Here is a 21,540-nt window from a genome sequence, read left to right on the forward strand (position 1 = left end):
GTCTCCTCTCCCTTCAGCCTGCCCTGATGTGGGTTTTCTTCTCCTGTTTTTAGCCAGGTTTGGGGAGGAATGATCTTCGTATGTTGACGTTGAATTACAGTTTTGGCAAAGTAGCTGAGCATCTGGGGCAGAATTGGCACTGATACGTACTGACTCTCAGCCAGGGCCCATCTCTCCCACTGTCCCTGCTGGGGCACAGTGAACGATGCGCAAAGGGTAGGGTCGCCAGCACGGACAGTCACTGGCTGTGTCATGCAGGCGAATTTGGGAGACCCTCTGTGCCACACTCTGATTCTTTGTGTGTAAAATGATTGCAATCGCACACCAACCCGAAGAGGGTCCCGGGTGCGCTTAGAACAGTGCCTGGCTGTGGGAGACACTGAAAGATGCTATCATCTTATCATTCTTGCTGTTGGCTTGAATCCAAGGTTATTGTGGACGGTAGATGGCTCAGTGACAGGCATTTCCAAAAGCATGAAAATTCACAGTCACATGCAGGTGGGCATGAAAACACAGAAATTCACAGACATGCAGGTGGGCATGAAAACACGGAAATTCACAGAGACACACGCAGGTGGGCATGAAAACACGGAAATTCACAGAGACACGCAGGTGGGCATGAAAGCACGGAAATTCAGACACGTGCAGGTGAGCAGGAAAATACGGAAATTCACAGACACACTCAAGTGGGTGTGAAAACACGGAAATTCAGACACGCGCAGGTGGGCATGAAAGCACGGAAATTCAGACACGTGCAGGTGAGCAGGAAAATACGGAAATTCACAGACACACTCAAGTGGGTGTGAAAACACGGAAATTCAGACACGCGCCGGTGGGCATGAAAACACAGAAATTCATGGACACGCACAGGTGGGCATGAAAACACGGAAATTCAGAGACACAGGTGGGCATGAAAACATGGAAATTCAGAGACACAGGTGGGCATGAAAACATGGAAATTCAGAGACACAGGCAGGTGGGCATGAAAACAACGGAAATTCACACACGCACAGGTGGGCGTGAAAACGGAAATTCAGAGACACCCACAGGTAGGCATGAAAACACGGAAATTCACAGACACGCAGATGGGCGTGAGAACACGGAAATTCACAGACACACGCAGGTGGGCATGAGAACACGGAAATTCACAGAGACACGCAGGTGGGTGTGAGAACACGGAAATTCAGACACGCAGGTGGGTGTGAGAACATGGAAATTCACAGACACGTGCAGGTGAGTGTGAGAACACGGAAATTCACAGTGACACGCACAGGTGGGTGTGAGAACACGAAAATTCACAAACATGCGCAGGTTGTGTTTCTTCCAGATTACTGGGCAAGAGAGCGGAGACCCTGTAGGGAGTCCCCACGGGGAGTATCTTGGGCCCAAAAAGTTTTGTCAGAATGTTTAGTTTTCCTTATGACCTAAGGAAGTTTTAAAATCTGTCATTTTCCAAACCCTTAGCCATATAAGGTGTCTGGGTAAGAGGCAGACAATTTAGAAGCATCAGTTTTATTCTAGAATTCCACGTGTTGCACAGTAAAGTATTTTTAAGCCTACTTATTTTGGTGGTTTTAGGGATGTTTGTTGGTACAAACATAATAAAGTGTTTCTTGTTCCGTGAGCACTCACTCAGCCTCGCTGCAGTGCGGATCCCTTAGTTATGTGCACGGATCTGACTCCAGCATGAAATGGTAGCATTTTCTTCCACTGTGTGCGGGGCAGCCCTGCTGGCATCGGCACCGACTTCCTGTCACCCTGCGCTGATGCTCGTTATTACCGAAATCACAGGAGATACTGTGTCCATCCCTCGATCTTGTCACTTAATACATTAATGGAAAAGCACTCATCTTACTTTTCCAGTGCTTCCATTCCTGCATTTCAGCGTGCTTTTCCGTTTGCAGTCCTGTGTCTTTTTTGATCTTTAAAAACCTTGTTTTGAGAAGGCTTCGTGAGAAGGCCAGAGGACCTGGGGCTCAGACAAGGTTAAAGGACTCTTTTCTGGAGGGTTGGGGAGTCGGACGTAGGGGACCGGGTTCAGGTCGCGCTTTTGTTCTCTCCTGTGTGTGTCACTCTGCATTGATTCTGCTTGTGCTCCCTGGGTGCTCATCTTATCCTAGGGCACGGAGGGTGGACAGGACCCACATCTGTGGGCCGGGGGGCTTCGCTCTGTGGCAGGAGGGCACTTCGAGAAAGAAAGTGACCCAACCAGCGAGGGAAAGAAACGGGCTGGGCCAGTGTGGGAAGGCCTTTATGGAGAGCAGGGCAAGGGCTCTTGGGCATCCCACGCAAAGGCTGAGGGAGGGGACCTGGATGTGCTCATGGAACTGAAGGGCCACTTTGGCGACTAGGCCTTAGCCAGGGAGAAGTTGGGTAGCAATTAATTGTACTAAACATTTATTTTGCCCCTTCAGTGTGTAAGGACTTGGCACCGAGGCAATTATGAAAGCGTTGTCGTAACAAAGCTCAGGCGGTTGGAATTACGAATTGGGCACCATCCTCCCGTTTCTGGGTAATGAGTTCTGGCCGCGGTGACAAATACAAAATTTAGAACCTCTGGTTTCTGAGAATAAGTTGATATGATAAAGAGTCGTTAGTAACTGCTTTTCCCTAATTTTCTTTATGGCAGATGATGTGTATTGTGGCTTTAAAAACCTGAATGCTGCCCGGGCGCGGTGGCTCAAGCCTGTAATCCCAGCACTTTGGGAGGCCGAGATGGGCGGATCACAAGGTCAGGAGATCAAGACCATCCTGGCTAACCCTGTGAAACCCCGTCTCTACTAAAAAATACAAAAAACTAGCCGGGCGAGGTGGCGGGCGCCTATAGTCCCAGCTACTCGGGAGGCTGAGGCAGGAGAATGGCGTGAACCCGAAAAGCGGAGCTTGCAGTGAGCTGAGATCCGGCCACTACACTCCAGTTTGGGCGACGGAGCGAGACTCCGTCTCAAAAAAAACCTGAATGCTTCCACAGCACCTTGGAATTTTCCTACTTTATAGATGGTGAGTCTCAGTTTCTCTACAGCTTAGCACATTGCATTGTTTGGTTTTGATTATTTGTTACATGAGACTTGTATAGATTTTAGAAAATTTCAGAGGACAAATACAGACGCTCCTCACCTTGCAGCAGGGCTACGTCCCAGTAAACCCATCGTTGAAAATACCTGAAGTTGAAAATGCATTTAACACACCTACCCCACCGCACATAATAGCCCAGCCTCACCTTTCTTAACCATGCCCATAACACTCACATCAGGCTGGGCACGCTGGCTCATGCCTGTAATCTCAACACTTTGGGAGGCCGAGGTGGGAGGATCACTTGAGCCCAGGAGTTCAAGACCAGCTAGGGCAACATAGTGAAACTCCGTGTCTACAAAAAATAAAAAATTAGCTGGGTGTGGTGGTGTACACCTGTAATCACAGCTATTCGGGAGGCTGAGGTGGGAGGATTGCTTGCACCTGGGAGATGGAGGCTGCAGTGAGCCATGATCATGCCACTGCACTCCAGCCTGAATGACAGAGTGAGACCCTGTCTCAAAAACAAAACAAAAAAGAGCCACTCACACCAGCCTATAGTTGGGCAAAATCATGTAACACAGAGCTTATTTTATAATAAAGTGTTGAAGATCTCATGTAATTTATTGAATACTGTACTCAAAGTGAAAACCAGTGTGTATGAGGACTCAAAATATGGTTTCAAGTGAATGTGTATGGCTTTCACATTAATGTGAAGTTGAACAATCGTAGGTCCAACCGTCATAAGCCCAGGACCTGGGCTTATGTATGTACTTCTGTGTATGTACTTCCCTACACTATATATGTAGCACATCTTAAAGGTAGCTTTCCGAAGTTGCAGGGGTGTCTGTTCCATATAAACCTCCAGAAATGCTGACTGAAATGGGAAGAGTTGTAATAAGTGGTTAGGCTGTGGCAAACTGACCCTAACCAGATGAAAGTAACCTTTATTGACCCTAAGCACTACATAGTTCATGTAAAACTGTAAGCCCTGGTCTGTGTTCAGCAAGAGAGTAGGAATTGTGAATAGAAGGTATTTTTACAGGTTATAGGAACATGGCTTTAATGAGTTTGTTCTTAGATGTGCTTAGATTGAGTCCAGACAACAAAAGGCCCAATTTATTTCTCAGAGTTTGACTGAAATTACACTTAAAAGGACAGCGTAGTGACCCAAGTTTTCCCTGATCGGAGTTGGAGTTTCTTTAAAAAGTTGTCTGCCGTCTGTACCCAGAGATTTGGAAATACTGTTCCCCCACTCTGGGCAGTTTGACAGTTGGCATGAGATGTCCACAGTGGTGTGGCTGTCGCCATTAGGACCTAGAATGTTTTCATCACCCCAAGGCTCCCAAATGCCCCCCACATCAGCCACTGCACTGCCCCCAGCCACCACCAACCTGCCTCTGTTGTCATGGTGCTGCCCGTTCTAGAATCGATGTAAATGGAATCACACAGCATACGGTCTGGCTCTTGTCACTTAGCACAATACTTTTCTGATAGATTCATCCATGTTACTGCATGAATCAGTACTTTGCCCCTTTTCAGTGCTAACTAGTGCTCCACTGAATGGACTTGCCGTCATTTGTTGTCATCCATCAGGTGGTAGAGATTTGGGTTGTGTCCATTTTGGAGGCTGTGATAATAAAGCTGCTGCGAACATTGACCTGCAAGGCCCTGTGCGGTTGTGTTTCATTTCTCATGAGTGAGTCACTGGGAGTGGCTTGCTGGGTCTGGTGCTTTCCAGGGCGTTGGTACCTCTTGCATTCCCACCACAGTATAGGAGAGTTCCCGTTTCTCCACATCCTCACCAACACTTAGTGTTGTCAGTCTTTTTAAACTTCATTCATTGAAGTGGGTGTGAACCATATCTCATTGCAGCTTTAATTTGCATGTCTTTTTTTTTTTTTTTAAGATGGGGTCTCACTTTATCACCCAGGCTGGAGTGCCATGGCACTATCACAACTTACTGCAGCCATGACCTCCTGGGCCCAGCTGATTCTCCCACCTCAGCCTCCCAGGTAGCTGGGACTACAGGTGTGCACCACCACACCCACCTAATTTTTGTATTTTTTGTAGAGATGGGGTTTCACCATGTTGCCCAGGCTGCTTTCGAACTTCTGGGTGCAAGCCATCCGCCCACCTCAGCCTCACAAAGTGCTGTAATTACAGGTGTGAGCTACTGTACCTAGCCTGTGTATATATATATATATATTTTATATATATATATACACTCAATACACTTTATTGAGACGAGGTTTTGCTATGTCACCCAGGCCAGTCTTGAACTCTTGGACTTACGTGATCATCCCACCATGGTCTCCCAAAGTGCTAGGATTACAGGCATGAGCCAGTTTTTTCTGTTTTGTTTTGTTTTGTTTTAACAGGGACTCTGTTTCCCAGGCTGAAATGCAGTGGTGTGATCACAGCTCTCTGCAGCCTCAACCTTCCTGGGCTCAAGTGATCCTTCCGCCTCAGCCTCCTGAGTAGCTTGGACTATAGGCACGCACCACCATACCTGGCTAATACTTTAAATTTTTTACGGAGATGGAGTCTCACTATGTTGCCCTGGCTAGTCTAGAACTCCCGTGCTCAAGTGATTCTCCTGCCTCAGTCCCAAAGTGCCGGGGCTATAGGCATGAACCACTGTGCCAGGCTCCTCATCATTTTTCTAATGATATCTTTCAGAAAGCAAAAGTTTTAAATTTTGGTGAAATTTGGTGTATCAAATATTTTTTTTTTTGTTCTTTTTCAATTAAGAACTCTGCCTGACCTGAAGTCTTTTTGAAGAGTTGGGGGGTCTCACTACATTGCCTGGGCTGGAGTGTAGTACTGTGATCATGGCTCACTGCAGCTTCAACTCCTGGGCCTGAAGTCTTCATGATTTTCTCTTACGTTTCCTTCTAGATTCCTTAATGGTTCTCTCACCTAGGTCTGGGATCCATTTTGAGTGAATTTTTGTATACCATAAGAGTTGAGGGGTTCCCCCTCCATCTGGCATGTGGAAATTGAGTTGTTCCAGCACCATTTGTAAAAAGCCTGTCCTTTCCCATTGAAATCCATGGCGCCTCTGTTGGCATTCACTGACCACCTGTATTGTGAATCTGTTTCTAAGCACTGTTCTGTTCCTTTGATCTATGTGTCTGTTCTTGATACAATTGATTAATTTCTGTAGTTTTATGGTGCATCTTGAAATTAGGAAATATACCTACCTTTTGAAACTTGTTTTTGGCCAGGCATGGTGACTCACACCTATAATCCCAGCACTTTGGGAGGCCAAGGCAGGAAGATTGCTTGAACTCAGGTGTTCGAGACCAGCCTAGGCAACACAGCAAGACCTCATTTCTAAAAAAGAAAAAGAAAACTTGTTTTGGCTGTTGTGGGTCTTTCACATTTCCATATAAATTTTAGAATTATCAATTTCTACAAAAAGCCTGCTGGATTTTTACTGGGATTGCGTTGAATCTGTAGAGAATTGACATCTTAATTTTGAGTCCTTCAATCCATGAACATAATATATCTTCTCAATACATTTAAGTCTTTAATTTCTCCTAGGAATGTTTCATAATTTTCAATATGTAGGTCTGTCACATACTTGAAGTATTTCATTGTATCATGTTATCGTATGTAGTACTGCCTTCATTTCCACTTCTGGTTCCTCATCGTTCTGTAGAGTAGTATAACTGATTTTTATATATTGACCTTATACCTTGCAATCTTGCCAGACTCACTTAGTAGTTCCAGTAACTTTTAATTATAAGATCTGTATTGACGTTCCTTCTTTCCTGATATTGGTAATTTGATCAGTCTGGTTAAAGGTTTATCAATTTTGCTGGTCTTTTCAAAGACTCTGCTTTCAGCTTCATTCGGTTTTTTCTTCTGTTGTTCATTTCTATTTTGTTAATTTATGCTCTTGTATTCATTTTGTTTTCTTCTGCTTGCTTGGTTTTTTAATTGGCCCTTTTTCTAGTTTATTATTTTTCTATTATTAGATGGGGTCTCACTGTGTTGCCCAGGCTGGCTGGACTGAAACTCCTGGGCTCAGGAGATCCTCCTGCCTCACCCTCCTGAGTAGCTGGGATTGCAGGTGTGTACCACCACAACTGGCTACTTTTTCTAGTTTAAGGTTGAGCCTAGAGCATCGGCTTTTTTAGACTTTTCTTTCCTAATAAAATCATTTATTAGAAATGGTTTCATTTCTAATAAATAAAATTGCTGTTACACAGAGGAGTCAGAGAGAAGTATAAAGAGAATCTAAGAGACCCCTGAGATACCCTCTGTGTGACCCCGGTGACCTTCAACCCCTGGTTTTCATGGCCTTGTGTAATCCCCTCCCCTTGAGTAATTCCTGTTAACCAATAGAATATGGCAGCATTGAGGGGATGTGGTCTGATGCGAACGTATGACTCCACCTTGCTGGGAGATCCTCTCTGTTGCTGCCTTGGCCTGCACATTTTGATGAATCAAGCTGCTTTCTTGGAAAGACCCATATGGCAAATAACTGAGCAGGAGGCCTCAGCCAACACCCCCAGGGCCGAGGCTGCTGGTCCAAGAGCCTGAGAGAGACCCCAAGGCAGAGCTACCCCACAGAGCTGTGCCTGGATTCCCGGCCACAGGAGCTGTGTGGCCGTCACTGTTGCTCTGTGCCGCTGGATGCTGTGCAGTTTGTTACGCAGCAGCAGGTAACCAGTACACGTGCTCAGAATATTCTGTTGGTCAGACTCTTGGACTGCACTGCTTCCCCCTGTATAACTTAGGGTGCGATGGTATTTTTCCCATTGTCTGAATCCTCATCTTGGTAGAAGGGGTATGAAAGTACTGCAGATGAAGCATGTTTGTATTGATAAATATCTCAGCAAAAACCTTAGATGATAACTCGTTTTGAAATATCAAGCAATAGCAAGTCTGCCCTTTCTCTCTTCCCCAAAGAAAACTTTCCTTTTGGAAATCAGCAAACCGGAAGCTGTGAGAAGCAAATTAGCTCCGTCTCTGCCATCATCAGAATCAGTAGAGGAGTTGTTGGAAATCTAGGAGCAGCCAGCTGATGCCTGTGTGTGTGAGGTGGCCCTTGATGGCAGTTTCCTAAAGTGATTCACCCTGCACCATCCTTACTCCAGGCAGTGTGCTGTCTTCTGCAGAAGTCAGTGGTGACACTGCCTGTGATGCTGCTGGCAGACGGTGCTGCTGCCCGTGGGAGGCCCCTCCCTTCCCCCCGGGCAGACACTTCTGCTGCCCGTGGGAGGCCCCTCCCTTCCCCCTGGGCAGACACTTCTGCTGCCCGTGGGAGGCCCCTCCCTTCCCCCCAGGCAGACACTTCTGCTGCCCGTGGGAGGCCCCTCCCTTCCCCCTGCCCTTGATTCCTGGGCTAAAGACTGGTCTCTAGGTCCCGTTGCTTCCTCTTCCTTCCTCCCATGTGGCCTCCCTGGAGTCCTTGCACCACATACAGTGGGGTTGGGACACACTGAGGGTCTGTGAGTCCCATCTAGCTCTAAGGGTCCAGCCTCCTCTGAGTGACAGGTTGGGAGCTGTCTGCCATCAGGTGACTTTGGTGTGCTCATGATGCTGAGACCAACTTTTTGGGGTCTCCTGGGAGCCCCTGATGCTCTGGGATTCTGCAGGCTGCCCCCTGGGTCAGCCCCGGGGGAGGCAAGCAGTAAGGGGGGGCTCTGGGAACCCTGGACAGAAGACGTGATGGAGCGGAAGACCCATTGTTCATTTAGTGATGAATTAACACTTTCCTTTATGATGATGATTCAAGTCCTGTTTCTGGTTTCTCTTTCATTTCCGTTATTTGCTCAAGTGACAGAAATTTCCTGTCCCTCCCCAAAACGGTGGTGGTGGAGGTAGCAGCAGTCAACAACCCAATGTTGGCTCCTCTCGGAGAATCCAAAAATCGACCATTTTCCATGTATGCAGCCTTACTTATCTCTGCAGATACCAGCATTTCCTTTCTTCTGGAAGCATGTGCAGAGTTAACGCGTATGATGTGCTTAGAACAGAGCCTGTAATTTTAGCTGTTATTACTGTCATTATTTATTTTTTCTCCACTTGGGTTCCTAGTCGCCGGCCTTGGTAACTTTCGTCGAGGGCCTCCCACACGCTGAGTGTCGAAAAGTCACTCCGCGGTTCAGTTTGCAGCCCATTCATTGCACCCCAGTACAGCCCAGCCTCCACCTCCCCCCAACCCCCACATGTCTTCTTGCTGAATGCACAGGGATGTCCTCATTTCCAGAGGTTTTCTGGGCCCTGGTGCTGGCCCTGTTTCCATCGTACAGGACTGAGTGGGCCTGGCTTCCGGCTCTGCCGTCCCTCACTCTTTTCCTGTGTGTGTCCCATCCTGAGCCCCATCGGTGTCACACTGGACAACTCCAGGGTCTGTCACACTCAGTACGTGTGAGAGAGCAATGCTTTCGAAAATGGTGGTGGGTTGGATTTGATGAAACACAGCCCATCTATCTCCAGGCCAGACCTGTCTCTGCAGCTATTTACTGCTCACGTCCACCTGTCCTGGCCCCTCTGCATGCTCCCATTCAACACACTCCACAGTGTGCGCATCTCTTCAGTGTTCACGTGTGCTCCGGGAACCCCCTGCAGCCCTGTCTTTCCACCCCTTGTTCCTGCAGGTTGCCCTCTCCCTCCTAGACTGTGCATCCCCTAAGGACAAGGTCTGACTCACCTTTGTTCCAAACCATGCCCAGCATGGAACAGAGGCTTGAGGGAATGAAGGAATGACTTGCTGATGAAGGGGAAATTGACATGCCTTAGGCACCTCACATGACCACAGGCCAGAAGCTGATGCATTATATTCCAGAGGAGGCTAGAGGCCATTCTGCTTCCGACCCAGGCATGGCTGGACTCCATCTGGAGCTGCTCACTTGGAGGAGGCACAGGGGAACCTCCTGCAGGCAGGGTAGGGAGGAGGCCTTTCAAACCCAGGTGTTACCAGTCAGCACTGTGGCCAAGACAGAACCTCCTGTGACCTCAGGATGGGCGGAGCGCACCATGAAGAATCAGGGGCAGTCTCCCAAGTAGCCGAGTTGATTGGGAGGGCAATTGGGTATACAGCTGACCCTTGAGCAACTCGGGTTAGGGGTGCTGACTCCCCATGCAGTCAAAAATCCATGTGTAGCTTTTGACTTCCTCTAAAACCTGACTACCGATAGCTTCCTGACTGGAAGCCTTACCAATCATGTAAGCAGGCAGCCAACACATCCCTTCTATGTTCTATGTGGTATATGTTTACAGTCAAGTAACCTGAAGAAAACGGAGCTAAGGAAATTATAAGGAAGAAAAATGTATTTCCTATTCATTATGTGGAAGTGGACCGTCATAAAGGCCTTCATCCTCATCTTCATGTTGAGTAGGCTGAGGAGGAACAGGGGTGGGTCTTGCTGTCTCGGGTGGCAGAGGTGGGAGAAAATCTGTGTAAGTGACCGGTACAGTGCAAACCCACATGGTTCAAGGGTCAGCTGTATTTAAATTTATTTTTGAGACAGGTCTCTGTCGCCCAGGCTGGAGCACAGTGGTGCGATTACGGCTCACTGCAACCTTGACCTTCCAGGCTCAAGCCATCCTACTATCTCGGCCTCCCAAAGTGCTGAGATGGTAGGTGTGAGCCACTGTACCCGGCCTGTATTTAAATCTCGCAAACTTTCTGGCAAATATCATTTCAGTTTTAGTATGGTTGATGGCAGGTGGTTTTGTTTTTCTGACAGTGGAAGGAATGGGTTTTCCTGTTCTTAAAAACCCTTTCTAGTTTGTGGGAATAAAAGCGCCATTGACACAGATACCATTGCGCTTCCGTGCTTGCCACAGCGGGGGACTGTGCACCTGGCGGAGCTGCCCTCAGTCACATCCCCACACCACTGTGTAGGCTCGCTCATGCCTCGCCCTCACTCCCACATTGGAGGACCTGCTGAGCCACATGCAGTGTCTTGGGACACAGAAGGCAGACATGGGGTCCCCCGACCTTCTGGCAGCCCGATGGGGAGGACAGTCGTGGAAACAGGTTGCTGCAAGGTGGTGCTCAGAGGGGGACTGACTGTGTGGAGGGACCCCAGAGCGGGAGTAACACTCCCACCTCTAGCAGGTTTTTCTGTGGGTCCCAGCAAAGCCTTGGAGGTGGAGCCTCTGTCACCACCCGATAGACGGGTCCTGGCCCTGCCAGCTCCCTACCGCACATGGGCTGGCTTAGCTTTGAAAATCCTGTCGCCTCTTGTAAGATTCTGCAGCCTCCTGCCACATTTCCTGGCCTGGGATCCACATTCAGGTCCACATTCAGCTTCCTTAGGTGTTTGTTTAAACCCAGGATTGTAGTGGGTGGGCTCCCCCCACACATGGCCTCCAGTCTCGGGCCTGTGCATCAAGGTGCTCGTGGAAGACAGTATCTGCCGGCTGTCTTCCCAGCAGCCTGTGAGTGAGAGCAGGGAGTGGCAAGCTGCCTAATGGAGGAGTTTGCCTCAGCGACTTGTCCAGGGTCAGTGTGGGCTGCCGTTATCTGGGGCACTCATCGATGTACCACGGGAGCTGCAGCAAGCAACGAACCAAGCAACTTTGTATTCTCATGAGACCCTCAGGTTCTTTTCCCAGCGCTCTCTTGCCCGTTCTTGATAATGGGGGAGTATGGTGTTCTCTGATACTGGAGCCTGCATTTCTAATCGCAGCACTTCCCCCACTGGTCTAAACATCCTCTGTGGGAGAATGATGTAGAATTGTCACAGCCAGGAGCCACCTTCATTCCCGCTGCGGAGGTCACTTGGGCCTGGCCTGTTAGATACCCAGGTTTAAGAAATTTAAAAATCATGATGATTCCAGTACTTACTTACTTTTATTTCTTTTTTTTTTTTTTTTTTTGGAGACGGAATCTCGCTCTGTCACCCGGGCTGGAGTGCAGTGGCCGGATCTCAGCTCATCGCAAGCTCCGCCTCCCGGGTTTATGCCATTCTCCTGCCTCAGCCTCCCGAGTAGCTGGGACTACAGGCGCCTGCCACCTCGCCCGGCTGGTTTTTTGTGTTTTTTAGTAGAGACGGGTTTCACCATGTTAGCCAGGATGGTCTCGATCTCCTGACCTCGTGATCCGCCCGTCTCGGCCTCCCAAAGTGCTGGGATTATAGGCTTGAGCCACCGCGCCCGGCCGAATTCTACTTTCTTAAATGGACAGTGCCTTCACCAAGTTCAGAGTTGAGAAGTTACCATAGGGCAGACTGCAAGGTCTCCATCCACTCCTGTCCCCCAGGCTCCCATCTCCCTTCTCCAAAGGCAGCAGCATCCCCAGCTTCTACACAGTCGCACCCCAGGCAAGCGTCCTTGGACCTCGCCACTGTCTCCAGAGCAGCTCTTGGAGAACAACAGTGCAGATAAAGCCCCTGGTTCTGCGTCCACCACATTGCCTGAACTGTCTGTCGCCCTCCTTGGCTGTGCTGCATGGCACCCTCCTGGCTGTGCTGCTCCTCCGCCTGCCCACAGAGCCACTGCTCACCGCAGCCTGGCCTGTTTGTGATGCTGTGTGTGTTGTGCACTACATTTCCACACCATTTATTGAATGATGCGCTTCTGGAGGAGACTTTTACAGATATGTACATTCTTAGCCCCAGGCTCGGAGTCCCTCAGAGTAAAGGAGTTGAGAACACACCCACACGCCGGTGCCCGTAGGCCCGCAGCACCACCCCGAAGCGGGGAGAGGGGAGGGTGTGAAGTGGCCCCAATGTTAGTTGAGACCCAGGAAGATACTCCCCGTCCCATGGATCTGGGCGGCTGCCCTCGCAGGATGGTCTGGAGGGCAGAGGAGCGCTCTGGGAATCATCCTGCAGGCCCCGCTCTGCACATCCACGGGTGTCTCCACTGCAGCACGGCAGGCGGTGCGTGTGGCATCTCAGAGCTGGGATCCAATCACAGTGTCGGGCAGCCAGTTTCTCATTTTTCTTATTTATTTTTGAGACAGGGTCTTGCTCTGTCGTCCAGGCTGGAGTGCGGTTGTGTGATCATGGCTCACTACAGCCTCCACCTACCAGGCTCAAGCAATCTCAAGTGATCCTTTCACCTCAACCTCCCCGAGTGCTGGGACGACAGGCACTGTCCCCACCACTGGGCCAAAAGGCATGTTGTGGAACCAGGCTGCTCCGGAGCCCTTTGGGAGCCAGCCCCCAGTCTCTGAGTCACGCTCAGTTCCGTCGGAGCACCCTTCCCGCTGGGGTGTGTTGTTCCCATGTAGCCGTTTTCCCTCGGGAAGGAGAAGTCCAGTCTCCCGTCCTGTTGATTGTTTTCTTCTTGGTTCAGGAAGTATACTCAAGGGAAAAGGAAAATCATGTAAAAGAAAAAAGGGGCGTTCTTTGTTGCAGTCTCAGTTTGACTCATGAGTTAGAACTGGATTAACGTGAGAGCCTAACTTCTCTCCACTCGACGAAGATTGTGAGCAATAGGGCATCCGAGAATGAAGAAGTGACGTCTGCAGATTTATTTGTGGGGGAAGTCAGGTTTATTCTTGTCCATCTCATTCAGGAGGCTGGGCGTGATGACTAAAGCTCTGCTCACTTTATATCTGTCCATTTGTTTAAAACACCAGACTTTCCATTCTTCATTGTCGTTCTATGTGAATCGAGATTCCTAGGATACGGTTTGTTGTAGCTTGAAGCTCGCCTTTTCTTCCTCTGGGAAAAGTCTACTCTTTAAAAGCCTGCCTCACTCAAAACACTGGAAGTTTAAAAAAATACATGAAGTGCTGGTCGCTTCCCTCCACTCCCTGGGTTGTGTGGGGCCCTGACCATTTGATGCCGGGTGCTGGTGGGAGCAGGTGTGCAGAGATGACTAGGCCTCAGCCCCACACTGAGTCACCTGCAGAGGCCATGCCCTCCAGAGCCCAGTCTCATGAGCCAAGCCCTTCTTAGGAACTCAGGATGTTGCCTCTAAAACTGGGAGCCTTCTTATGCAACTGATGATAGCTTAGTGTTGAAATCCACCTGAAAACACATCTTTGGCAAGAATTGAGAGACATTCCTACCGTGTTCAGGTGAAAATGCACCTCATGATGCTATGTGCATGCGTGTGCATGTGTGTGTGTGCTTTGCTCCTGCACCCTCCTGGAGTAAGCACTTACTTTGCTAAGCAGGTGACTAAGCAGTCGTTACTTTCTTCCTACAGGACGTATCTAACTAGGCAACTGTGTGAAACTTGGAAGCTGAGTTGTGTTGCAATTCCCTTGCCTGGGAGGTTGGCAAGTATTTTAATAGTGCACTTCTGCAGTTCAGATACACTCGATGCCTTCTAGAAGTTCCTGTGTGTGTGATGACACTCTGAACGGGGTTCAGTAAACCTATTTTGTTTTGTCTGAAAACACCCAGTGACCCAGGGGTGTCTGCAGATAGCACACTCTTGGTTTGGTTTCCGATTTTGAAAAACCACACTCAGCACCTGGCTAACCCTAAACAGTTTCCTTTCTGGCAGGAGTAATTCCTAAGGGGCATGTTGGCCCCAGTCACGTGGGTCACCCAGCAGGGCTTTGTCACAGCAAGCATCTGGGGACTAGAGTGGACCCTGCAGAAATTCACCGCGTGGCCCAGGCAGCAGCCCTGGCTCATAGCATCCGGGTGGTTGAGATTTTCTCTATCATGCTTCTGGTCTGATGGTTCTTTCCTCCCCATACTAACTCGGATGAGCTGGAAACTGCTGTTGAGGAACCTGGGGAGACTTGACTAGAAGACTACCTTGCACTGGGGTTTCCCAGGCGTCCTTCATAGCACCTCCCACAGTCTGGGCTTTCATGGGGCTGCGTGTCTGCAGCTCCTCAGGGCAGGGCAGCCTGCTCTGCCCCCGCCGGCCTCCTGGCAGCTATACCGTGGGTGCAGGCACCCCACGTCTAGTATCGTGCCTGGTATTGGGGAGGGTGCTAAATAACTCTATACTCAAGGGCTCTTCGAAGTTACAAAGTGAGCAGTGTCTCTGCGGGGAGAGGGTGGTGGATGTTGGATGAGGCTGGAGAGCTTGGTGCCTGCTGCCATCCAGGGGCCAAGGGGAGATGCGGTGGTGGGGGAGACTGTGAATGACCATAGCTGGATAGACTCAGTGAAAAGCTGTGTGATTCCACTCCTAGGAGGGCCCTAGAAGTGCCAGATTCATAGAGACAGAAAGCAGAATGGTGGAGGCTGGAGGAGGAAAGAGGAGTGTATGTTTCGTGGGGACAGAGTTTCAGTTTGGGAAGATGACATCGCTCTGGGGTGAGTGGTGGTGATGGTTGCACAGCAGTCTAAGGGTACTTGCTGCCCCTGAGCTGTGCACTTAGTGATTAAAAAGGTAAATTCGATGTTGTGTATATTTGATCACAATAAAAATGTGAAAAAAATTGGACGACTTTACAAAGCTAAAAATTGGATTTCCTGCTGACTGGAGGCTTAAAGCTTGATGGTGACGCAGGCCCAGGCTTGGAGCTGCGACTGCCCACTCTAGTCCAGTGGGAGAGGGTTTGGAGACTTGGGCAGGCGTCTGCTGCCCCGGAGTCCTAGGCATCCATGGTGCAGCACAGGTGGCCCGTGGCCAGCTAGCTGCACACCAGAGGAAGAATCACGTATGTGGGCTGGACAGCATTCCGGAGATCTTGACCAAAATAGTTGAAAAACTTCTTGTGCAAGGATGTTTTGTTTAGACTGGAAGCCTGGATTTCCTTGCATTTCAGATCATTGTATTTTTTAAACAATAAAATGTCAACTATGGTAATTTTTCCCAAAGAGTTACACGCCGATTATTCTTTCATCAAGTACTTACGGAGCACCTACCTGCTAGGTGCTGGGCGTCGTGCCCAGGGCTGGAGGTGAAACGGGCAGCCTGAGGCCTCCAGCTCACTTGGAGACACGAGCATGTGACCTGGCGCTCCCAGTTCAGTGAGGTGAGAAGCGTGCTGAGAGGAGACACTGGCCTGCTGTGCACTCGCTCCAGGGATCGTGGAGCGCCACGTCCGGGAAGGCGTGGAGGGCGGCGGTGAGGGACACCGTGTGGCTTTGGGGTGAGGGTTATAATTTTTGCTCTGGAGGCCCTCCAGCTCTGGAGGAGAAATATTAGGAAGGACAGTTAAAATACGAGGCATTACCTGCTCGCTTCTAAAGGTAAGCATGGAGTACAGGGGAACAAGGCCGACGAACACCCAGCGCCGTGCAGACAGAGGGGCTGGAAGCCAGGGGGCACTGTCTCCAAGTTGCAGGGGTCAGTAGGGGTCAGTGAAGTAAGGGTGGCCCTGGGCACAGTCTGGGCTGTGGTGTAGTGGGGAGACCGTGGCATTTATAGAAATGGTGACTAGTCTAGCATGGCAGAAGTGTGTGAGCTCAGTGCAGAGTGGTGTGACAGGCAGGGAAGGACCACATCACAGGAGGCCTTACATGCCACTCCAGGAAGGTGATTTACAGAGAAACCTGAGCAATTCTGCCCTTTTTCAATATTGTGCATATGAGCAGTGGTAAAGTAACAGTTTTTAAATCCTTTATAGTAAGCAATATATCATATTTTAGCAATTTCCAAACTTACTAGATCACTATAATTTTCAAAATCTTAGAACATGAACCCTAGACATTTGAATTAAGACCAAAAAAATCAATTATTTCTGCAGAAAAATGATCGTTTAACAAAAACCAAAAGGCAATTAAATATTAACAAAATATCACAAATATGTTCGAACCGATAGGACTAGATTCCAGCTAGCTCAGGGACCGATGGAGGTTCTTGTTGATCTGTGGGGCCATGTGTTAGTGCTGCCTGTGGCCAGCCCTCTGCACCCTCATCCACTGGGCACTGCCCAGTGACTCTCTGAGGAAGGGTGCACTGTTCTCAAAGGAATTACTCCATAAATGTTTAATATTTCCCTTAAACATGTATCAAAATAAAGTACGGAAATACGTGGGCTTTTTGTGAAAGGAAGTTTTAGAATAAATACGGCAGTTACTTTGCCCCTAAAAGCAATTAGTATGCAATGTGTCCACCAGCAGGATGCTTCCCAGATGATGGTCATTTTGTCATTTAAAAAAACGGACTATTTAGATCTTACAGAAGATACGTACACGTGTGATTATGTGAGTAGTAAGTTAATAGGATTTGTCTCTGGGTGCAGAATAGGTTGTTTGCCCCCCTTTTAAAGAGAAGCATGGACTTGGATGTGCAGACATATTTTCTAGCTTATGCACGATTTGGGAACATCACAGAAACATTAAATGTTGAATTGGAAGTAACTGTTAGACACTTGATACCAGAGGATTTAGGTGTAGATGTGTTACACAATGGAAGACTTCGGGGAAACGGAGTTTGAGTTCCAGTGTGAGGGCGGTCAGGGCTGGGTGAGCGGGAAAGTCTGGGGACAGCTTTCTCTGGATGCCCGCATGTTGAGTTAAATATGGCTTGGGAAGCCAGTGCCTGGACTTTCGTGTGAGGGACGAAAGTCATCAGGGACAGTCGGCACTGCAGGCTCTACTCAGGCAGGGGAGAATTCAGGCACTGACTGTAATGTTTTTGTTTTTGTTTTTGAGACGGAGTCTCACCCTGTCACCTAGGCTGGAGTGCAGTGGCACGATCTTGGCTCACTGTAACCTCCACCTCCCAGGTTCAAACGATTCTCCTACCTCAGCCTTCTCAGTAGCCAGGATTACAGGCACGCACCACCACACCCAGCTAATTTTTTATATTTTCAGCAGAGATGGGATTTCACCATGTTGGCCAGGCTGGTTTCGAACTCCTGACCTCAGGTGATCTGCCCACCTCAGCCTCCCAAAGTGCTGAGATTATAGGCATGAGCCACCACGCCCAGCCAACTCTAATGTTTTGCACATTTAAATCCAGTTGTTTAACTTTTTGAACATGCACACGCTTCCATTTTTCATTTGAGAACGTGACTAATGAGAATTGCTGCCCATGTTTCGATGGTGAGGTTTCTTTTGTTTTTGACCTAGTAGCAGTTTTGTGTAATGCCTGCCCCTCTCTTCCTCTTTCGTAAACCCCGGGACCTGAGACCTAAGCTCTGAAATGCTTCCCCGTTCTCTGCCAAGCCCAAGGCCAGCCTGGCTCCCTGTGGCTTTTTGTTTTCTTCGGATAATTCACCAGTTCTTATAAGCTTACTTTACGTTATAATCGTTGTGGGGTTCACAGAGGGTCTTTGGTCCTTCATATTCTTCAGCATACGAATACGTCCTCCTCGTCACTGTTACCCTTGCTAGACCGTGACAGCCGAGCATGGTTTAACTGCAGCCGCACCGGAAGTGCACTCTGTGGACACACCCGCTGTGGTCTGGGTTGAAGTGCCCCTCACGGTAACCTGACGCTCATGATTTATAAATGGAGCCGCCTGTGTGTCTCATGCATTTACATTGCTTTGCCTGCATGAAGAAGCGGGCGGCATTTGAGCAGTCAGTGCTGTTCCCTGTTGGTTTCATATCACCTGGTTTTAAGCACTGCTGCTGCTGTGGATCAGGGACTGCAGAGTGTGACAACCCTGGACAAGCCCAGCCATGGCTCCTGTGGGTAGAGAGCTGAGCGTGGTCACCTGCACATCTTCACTAGGAGATGAAGCAACAAACTCAGTGCTGGGGAGTCCGTTTCAGTTTGCAGAGCGCCTGCCGAGAACCTGCGAGGTAGCGGGCGCTTTTCTGTCCTCAGGGAAGGCAGACCAGCGCAGGGACACACATTTAAACAGCCAGTATCATGGTCACCAAGGGGGAAGGCCGTTCCAGGCCGGGGAGCAAAAGCTCACAGTGACGCAGTGTGGGGAGGTCGAGTCCTGCTGGAGCCCGGCTGTGCTGGGAGGAGGGGCCGGAGCGGAGTATGGAGGTGAGCTGCATCCAGCTTTCCTGTGCCAGTGCAAGACCTCTCCGAGGCCTGTTGTCATCAGCGTAGTTATCAGGGAGGTCATCTCAGGCCACCACCACAGCCATGGCAGGGTCTAAGGGCCCTCTCCTGGCTGCGCGCAACAGAATATCCCAGGGCAGACAGTCTGCATCAGGACCTGGGGTAGATTCAAGCTGGCAAGTTACACTCCCTGTCCACCTCTGGACCCTTTGCTGGTACACATGGAGTTCTGTTGGGGAAGCCAGGCCACCCAAAACGCTGTTTGGGTAGAAAGATGCTAAATCTAGTAACAAGAAAGGGAAATGTCAAAATGGGATAGCAAATAGGGTTCAAATCGCCAGCCACGAGCAGGGAACAAACACGGATGCCCCTCTTCAACACTGGCCGGGGAGCCCACCCCACACCTTTCAGTCCTGGGAAGAGCCTAGGCTAGGCCCACAAGGAGGTGGCCTCTCCGTCTCTAGAAACCAGGGCTCCAAAGGGAAAGGTGACCTCCTTGAGGTCCTGACGGCGAATGAAGAATCTGAATTGGAGCCATCCTTTCCTTCAAACCAGGCTGCCTTCCACCAGCACCATCAGGCTAGGGCTGAGGGTTCCGAGGGACGAGATATGAATTAGGCCTCAGTGGACATAGAGAAGTCCCCACTCCCTCAGGTAAGCAATGCAGGCCCCGATGTTGGCGATGATTCACTAATGGTTTATGCCAACAGCGAGCTGTTCAGGATGACTCAGTTCTCATAAAAGCCTAGTGATGATGTTTACAGATTTCTGCAGATCAGGAAATGAACACTCAACAGAGCTAGTAGATGGTGGAGCTGGGATTCAGACTCAGAATCAGCCTCCACTCAACCATGGTGCCATAGTGCTGGCCTCTGAAGGCCAGCTCAGCCCAGAATCAGGCCCAGCCACAGACCCACTCGACCTGCCTAGCCAAGGCCCCACACCAGGGGAAAGAGCAGAGAAGAACGGGTGCCACACTCCACAGCCGTTTCCCAGGGGCATGCCATCTTGGGCAGAAGTGTCATAAAGGGAGATATTGTTAGAGGGTTTTTTATTTCATTTTATTATTTATTTGTTTGTTTATTGTGAGATAGCCTATGTTGCCCAGATTGGAGTGCAGTGGCGCACTCCTGGCTCACTGCAACCTCTGCCTCCCGGGTTCGAGTGATGCTTGTGTCTCAGTCTCCCAAGTAGCTGGGATTACAGGCGTCTGCCACCGTGCCTGGCTAATTGTTTTCTGTTTTTACTGCAGATGGCGTTTTACCATGTTGGCCAGGCTGGTCTCGAACTCCTGGCCTCAAGTGATCTTCCTCAGCCTCCTAAAGTGCTGGGATTACAGGTGTGAGCCACTGCACCTGGCTGGGTTTTTTTGTTTTTGTTTAATTTTTAAATACCCAAGATCTTTATTGATAAACCGTAATAATAACCATCAGTAAGAATTCATTTTTTCCTTAATTTCCAAAAGCTTGCTAGTTTTAACTTAATAGCATTCTCAAACCACTTCTAAATCAGTGTGTGGCAGGAGGCAGGGTATAATGAACGAATGTCTGCAGCCCAACTCTGTGCTGGAACCAGCTTGTACTGGCTCCTGAGAGCCAACTTAAATTTTCAAAAACTTTGTGGGCTGATCGTTAAACACATGCATTGTGAAAAAGTTACGTGCTTACAGTTGATTTAGGTTAGCAGAGTTAACGCGCACTTAGCACTTCCTAATGCTCAACTCCCGTTCGTCTTGGTGTGTCTGCCTGCCATACCTGCAGGGCACAGGTGCCTCTCAGCACTGGCTGCTGCTTCTCTCGACTCCCGTTCAGTGACGTCACCTCAGCAGCTTGAGATTGGGCGGGGTGGTAGCGTCTGCACCACGGAAAGTGGCAGCCACTGAAAGCAGACGCCAGTCCAGCCCAAGCTGGTCGTGAGGCTCTTACCTGGGAGCCACTGAGTGTGTGTGTTCGCCTTGCGTCTCGTGAGCGCTCACCTGGGAGCCATTGAGGGCGTGTGTTCACGTTGCATCTAGTGAGAGCTCACCTGGGAGCCACTGAATGTGTGTGTTGACCTTGCAGCTCGTGAGCACTCACCTGGGAGCCATTGAGGGCGTGTGTTCACCTTGCAGCGGCAGCGTTCCCTGTCTTCACGTGAGGCCATAGCGTGATCATTCCCTGCTTGGGCATTTGGGGTGTGTCTGACCATGCGTTATAAACAAAGCTATAAACAGCAGTATATAAGGGTGGCAGTTGGGTTTCCCCTCTGTCCCTAATTCAAACCATAAAGCCTTATAGCTGAAGGGGACATTTGCTTTCATCTTATCCAAGCCTTGGACGTGAACCAGCCCATGGCCAAAGCATGGTGTGCAGAGCAGTGGGGCTGGCATGTGATGGATTGTTGAGATTCCATGGCCCCATGTGTGGGAGTCTGAGGTGGGTTCCCCCCGCTCAGTCCCTAGTATCTGTATGAGCTTGGGCAGATGATATAATCCATTGGAGGCTCAGCTTCACCCCTGAAGACCCCTTCTGTAGGCTGGCTGCAGAGGTGAGATGCAGAGCCTGAGTCGGGCACTTGGCATATGGCCTGGCCCCACTGGAATGTGCTGTTTCTGCCATTTTAACTGGGTCTGGGCAGTGCTATGTGACCTGGAACCTTGGTGATCTGGGCGCTACTTTCCAGTGCCCGTGGAGAGAGGAGAACCTTGGTAAAGAACGGAACTGGGGTCTCCTGATCTCGGGCCGT

At 49.6% G+C, this 21,540-nt stretch overlaps 1 protein-coding gene across 3 annotated transcripts in view; it reads left to right on the forward strand.

Moving 5' to 3' along the window:
- The window catches only part of SLC45A4 (solute carrier family 45 member 4), a 98,350-nt gene that overhangs the window by 52,106 nt on the left and 24,704 nt on the right, over positions 1 to 21,540 (forward strand). The window lies entirely within an intron of this gene.

Source organism: Rhinopithecus roxellana, chromosome 9 (assembly GCF_007565055.1).
Source record: "Rhinopithecus roxellana isolate Shanxi Qingling chromosome 9, ASM756505v1, whole genome shotgun sequence".
In the NCBI taxonomy this organism is placed as follows: Eukaryota; Metazoa; Chordata; class Mammalia; order Primates; family Cercopithecidae; genus Rhinopithecus; species Rhinopithecus roxellana.